This window comes from Chinchilla lanigera, unplaced genomic scaffold, assembly GCF_000276665.1.
Source record: "Chinchilla lanigera isolate Chin_1 unplaced genomic scaffold, ChiLan1.0 scaffold00032, whole genome shotgun sequence".
In the NCBI taxonomy this organism is placed as follows: domain Eukaryota; kingdom Metazoa; phylum Chordata; class Mammalia; order Rodentia; family Chinchillidae; genus Chinchilla; species Chinchilla lanigera.
Genome location: NW_004955433.1, coordinates 1,792,991 through 1,798,501, shown reverse-complemented (window position 1 = coordinate 1,798,501; position 5,511 = coordinate 1,792,991).

Below are 5,511 nucleotides of genomic sequence, written 5' to 3'. Positions count from 1 at the left end.
GCCGCCTCGGCCTCGGCCTCACAGCCCCGGGCTCATGGCGGTCCCCGCTCCGCCGGCCGCGGCGACGGCTCCACACCCGCAGCCTCCGCGAGGCCGGCGCTGCTCTGTCGGTGTTTTTGTTTTGAGTTCGCTACGCCCCCAAGGGGCGGGGCACGTGACTTTCCGCGGAGGGATCCTGCGGCTGTCTCGGACCGTGAAAAAAGAGTCCCATCCCCGGGCCGCGCCATCCGGCCTCTGTGATCGTGGCCCTCCTGGGTCGCGCTCTCTCAGTCCTCGACGAGGCCTGCGAGGTGGGAGTCAGAGTTATCCTGCGATGGATGTGCAGGTGAAGGAAGGAAAGCGAGAGACTGAGGAGCGGAAGGAGACTGTGCTTGGTTGCTTTGCGCCGTTTAAAGGGCCCAGATTTGTTTTGTTTTCGCTGTTTTGAAAAGGCCGCCCAAAGGAGCCGGCTCTCTGATTGGGTACGGGTGGGGCGAGCGGAAGAGCGCGGACGCGAGTCACCTGAGAATCTGGATTGGCTAGTTGATGGGCCTCTAAGGCCTGTGATTGGCTCTCGCTGCGTTCTGTGCCTCCATCTTCCTCGGGGACCTTAGCAACGCTGGGCTCTGCATTGCGCTTGCTCGGTGGGGGGATGGGCTGTCACTGGGTTACCTGCCAGGTGTCTTGCCCTTCCTCCTGTACCTCGGCCTGGGTCGTGAAGTGCTGTTCTCAGAGTCGCGAGCGGCAGCTGGAGCACCTTTGTGACAACTGATTCCGCCAGCGGGGAGTGTTCTGTGCTCCTTTATGTTGTTCTGCAAGTCTCTTGCGTTAACCGACTGAGTGACTGTAACATCTTAAGGGTGCTTACTGAAATATTAAGGAGTAAAATGCTGTCATGTTTTGATACTTTAAATTTTTTTTCCAGCTCTGGGGGAAAGAAATAGAATAGACGAGATAAGATGGGCAGTGTGTACATGAGGTTTCGTTATGCTAGTCTTTCTATCTTTCTGTACCCTGAAATTTTTCCGTAATTACAAGTAAATTCAAGGGAGGAGCTTTTCAAACACACCTGCGCTTTGATGAGGACGCTTAACTCCGGTAATTGTAACAGCGCTCCTCCAGAGTTGCGGTTGTGCGCTTGTTTTAATGAGGATTCCAAGAGTCCCTGGGTTCCCGCTCCCTCATCAATTATCATTTATTGTCCATTATAATTAGCGTCGTTATTAAGGTTGACACCTCTCCCAGGCGGGGCAAAAAGCAAACAAACCAACCAGGTGCCTTAGGCCAGAAAAACTTCACACGGAATCTCTTTGGAGAAAACGCCCCTGGAATGCTTATGGTTTACTTTCTGCTTCCACAGTCCCCACCTCCTGCCAAACAAATCGGTAAACAGCACGTTTGTGAGTTCTAATCTAACCGATCAGCCCCTGGGAAATGATTTCTCTCCTCTACTGTTCTGCGTGTTTTCCGTGTCTTCGTTACCTGTGAAATACGGGAAGGCTCCTAACAGCTTTAGCGGCAGGGCTCCTTTCCAAAGCAGCTAAGGAAGTGTCTAAGAGGTCCCTTTACACACCAGCTGCAACTGGACACAGACCTCTGCCTGGAATAGGGAGCATCTGGGGGAAGGGACCCCGAAGACTTCAGGGGTGTGACCTTCAGCGTTTTGGAAAATAAAGCTAGCACACTACCCTTAAGTGATTTGCATATTTCATTATTCAATCCTTGTTTGATCTTTTAAACATTACTTAAACTATTGCTTTTATTTGATATAATCTTCTAGCCAGAAATCCATTATAATAAACATAAACAGAGACAGCCATCTAATTTGGAGAACAGAACTAAGATTCCAGTTTAGATCACAGTTGACGTACAAAGGATAAAAAGGCTCACCGGTCTGTCAGAGACTGAGCAGCTAGAAGAAAACGTACCAGCAAAGAAGAGTTTGCAACCAAGACATGAAGGAGCCTGAGGAATTTCATTTGTTTTGTTTTCAGTTAGGAAGGTAAAGGTAGAAAAGGAACATAAACTATAAGTGATGTGAAAGAGGAAATACAAAATCACGGGTAGAATATTTTAAAAATAGCAATATATAAGACCGAAAGGAAAAGATCTAAAGTTGTTCTTTGGTTAGACCGCTATTTAGTATAAAGTTATTTTTTTAAAAGTATGCCACACTTTGGAACTGGCATTTTGTGTACTTTTCCAGACATGTGCAGCATTCTCTAGGGGTGGGACAAGAAGCGTAGTGCGGTGTTGCACGTCCTGCTCTTCACAGCCCGCCCTGCTCAGCGTGGGAGATTGACAAGTCCGCGCCAAGGAGTCCTTTATCAATTTTTAGCCCACCTGCCTCTGTAAAGGATAGCAATGAATTAAAAATATTGGTTCAATATTTACATAATCTCTTATTTTTCCTAACCCCCTCCTTTTAACAATGATGATAATCTGCGGGAAGGAGGAATTTTACTGACAGAATTTCTTGGCTGACTTATTGTTGATTTATCTTTTTTTAAAATATAATAATAGTTTTGCTCCAGACTCTTTGTCCTTATCACCTTAACTTCTGTGCTAGTACTGTAGGTGTCATGTATTAAAAAGACACGCCTTAGACTAATCAGACTTTAACCTTTAGCTACATTTTAGCCTTTCCTGTGCAGTTTTTGAGAGGGACTTTCCTGTAACATGCGCCCTAATGAAATGAGGAAATCAGAAATAGGGAGCCCCCTAAGAAGGGTTTTGAGGGGTTGTATTTCCTGAAAGATGTTGGGTCTTCTACAGACAATGCTTTGGTGCTGTAGGCTTGGGTAAGATACCCCGCCCCCAGTAGCCCGGTGAAGGCCTGACACAGAGCTTGTTGTCCTCAGTGACATCTGAGACTGAAACTAGAAGGTGGGGACAAAAGGGAAATGAGTGGTGGGGCACCCATGGGAAACAATGCCTGCATTCAGCGAATCTGATGACTGACGAGGTGTGTCCTGCAAACCTGCTCCTACATAAGCTTCTGCCTTGGAAAGAAAATAGGGCATACTGAAAGGGACGCTGTAAGTTATGTATAGGAAGACTTCCCTGAGGGCATGAGGCATCTAACTCCCAACAGGTCATCTTTCTCCTCAAAATGATGGACTGTGACAGCAATTCCTAGCTTTTTAGACAACAGACACAGTGAATACACACTAAGTTCAAGGTGTGGAACTAGCCCTCAGGGATACAAAAATACAGATAAAACAAGACCCCAGAACATACCCTCTTATGTCTGTGGTAGGGTATGACTGTGGGGTCGTTCCCAGCTTTCCAGCTCACTAGGTGGTACCTTCGGGACTCTGAATAATTTGCATGGCCGTGAGTCTTAGCTTTCCTGCCTAAGGAGGAAAAATTTAAACCCGTAGTTATGTCTACTGTAACAACTGAAAGCAAATATTTTTGAAAGCAGTTTGTTAAACACATTGAAGCTGTTAGGATTTTTCACGATGCTGTCACTTCCCAAGGAGCGGGGGCTCTATCTCTAATCTCATCCAAGAAAGCTGGTAGAAAGAAGCCCCAAAAGGAAGGATTTATAAAACTGACTGGAGACCACACTGCCCTCCTGCTTCTTCACTATTTCTGGCTCCAGGTCTGGGCTGTTTTCTATCTTTGAAAGTAGTTTGCAGCCCTACACTTCCTGCTTCATTTAACCCTGCCAGCAGAACCTGCAAGGGAGAAGGGAATGTCTGTCCCAAGAGAGGAACAGGAAAGGTATATGCCAACCCAGGACACCATTTTAAATGATTCAGGTTTTTTAATCCAGAGCTTCCTTTTGAATCTGAAACTGGAAAAAAATGAGATGATTTATGTGTCACACAATTCCTTTCCTCGAGTACCAGCAGAATAAATCAGTGAGGCATCTCAGATATTTCCCTTTCTTTCTCATGGACAAGATCTTCTCAGGTCTGAAATCAGCAAGCCCACTGTGTTACAATTTACTTACCATATAGGCATTATGCTGCTGCTACTGTTAAGGACAGAAGCATTACATCTTTCTGGGGAAGTTTTTTTGGTTTTTTTCCATCTGTGCAAGGGTTAATAACAATCACAACATTATCAGTTCCCAGACACTGATGTGCCCAGCCAATTATGGGAGCTATCCCCACTGTAGAAACCAAGACTACAGCAAGAGGACCAGTTTTTCTGGCCAGCCAGTTCAGCCCCTCCCTGTTCTACTAGCCTTGTGTACACCAGCTCTGAAACCCAGAACTCAATGTTCATTTGACTCTGGCCAGCGTATTACTTTATTATCCAAAGCCCTTTCCGTTATGCTGAAAGTCAAGGAAATGAAATGAAGTAACTCTGACTGGATGCGGACAGGCTGGCAAAGGCACATGCAGTGGAGAGCTGATTATCTCTTTGGGTGGATCTGTCCCACAGTACCCGAAATACACATTTTTTTGCTTTTTTTTCTTCCTCCCCTTTTTGCTCCCTCCCTTCCTTTTCCTTCTGTCTTTTACAGGATCTTCCTGTGTTTCCCAAGCTGCAGCTGAACTCCTGGTTTAAGCATCCTCCTGCTTCAGCGGAGGGCCCCCAAATAGCCAGGGCTAGAGGCCCCCCATACCATGCCAGCTTCCAAAATAAATATATTTTGAGTGGCCCAGACTGCATTCTAGAACATTGTACATTATATTTATACAGTGCATTCTTTTATAATTTGTTCCAATAACCATAAGGCAGATATTTCCTGTCTTTTCTTGACATCATAATGCTATGTGAGGTTGATGCTTTCACAAAGAATCATTTAAGAGACATCTGTTGAATATATCATCTTATTCCCAAAAGAAGTTTTACTGTCTGCAAAACTAATGATCTCTTATTTTGATCTCAAATGAAAAGGCAATTGACATTTAAAGTGATATGAATAAGGAGTATAAGCTTAAAATTTGTTTCTGTTAACATTTTGAAAGTATTTTCAAAATCAAGTGTTTTTGCAACTTCTAAAAAGAAAGATTGCTTCATATCAAAGATTCACAAGTCTGTTTAATTACATATATTATTTTTCAACTACATTCTGAAGAAGAAATTGTGGCTACAGGCAGGAGGAAAATCAGATTTGCGGAAGGAGGGGAATTGAAGCTTGACAATTTGGAGGGCTGTTTCTAGGAAAAAGAGAAGAATTTATAAACAGAATTATATATGAAAGTGAATATTTCTCTGAAACAAATTTTAAATTATTAAAAGTTGGCATATACTCACTGCTCAAGCTACCTATTGCTGTGCAGTGAGTCAGAAGCAAATGTAGCGGCATAAACCAATAATAATTTCTTTGCCATCTCCCATAGTTCTGTGCAGATGGGGGGAGGTTGCTGAGCTTAGTGCCTGCTCCAGACTTGAGAAGCTGCAGTCAAATGGTGGGTGGGCTCCGATCTTCTGTGGCTCACTTGTTTACAGTCAGTGTGACTGTGGACCGGAATCTCAGCCCAGGCTGGTGGCCAGAACACTTACCCATGTGGCCTGTCTACGTGGTCAGTGTACTTCCTCATCGCCTGGTGATGGGACCGCAAGAAAATC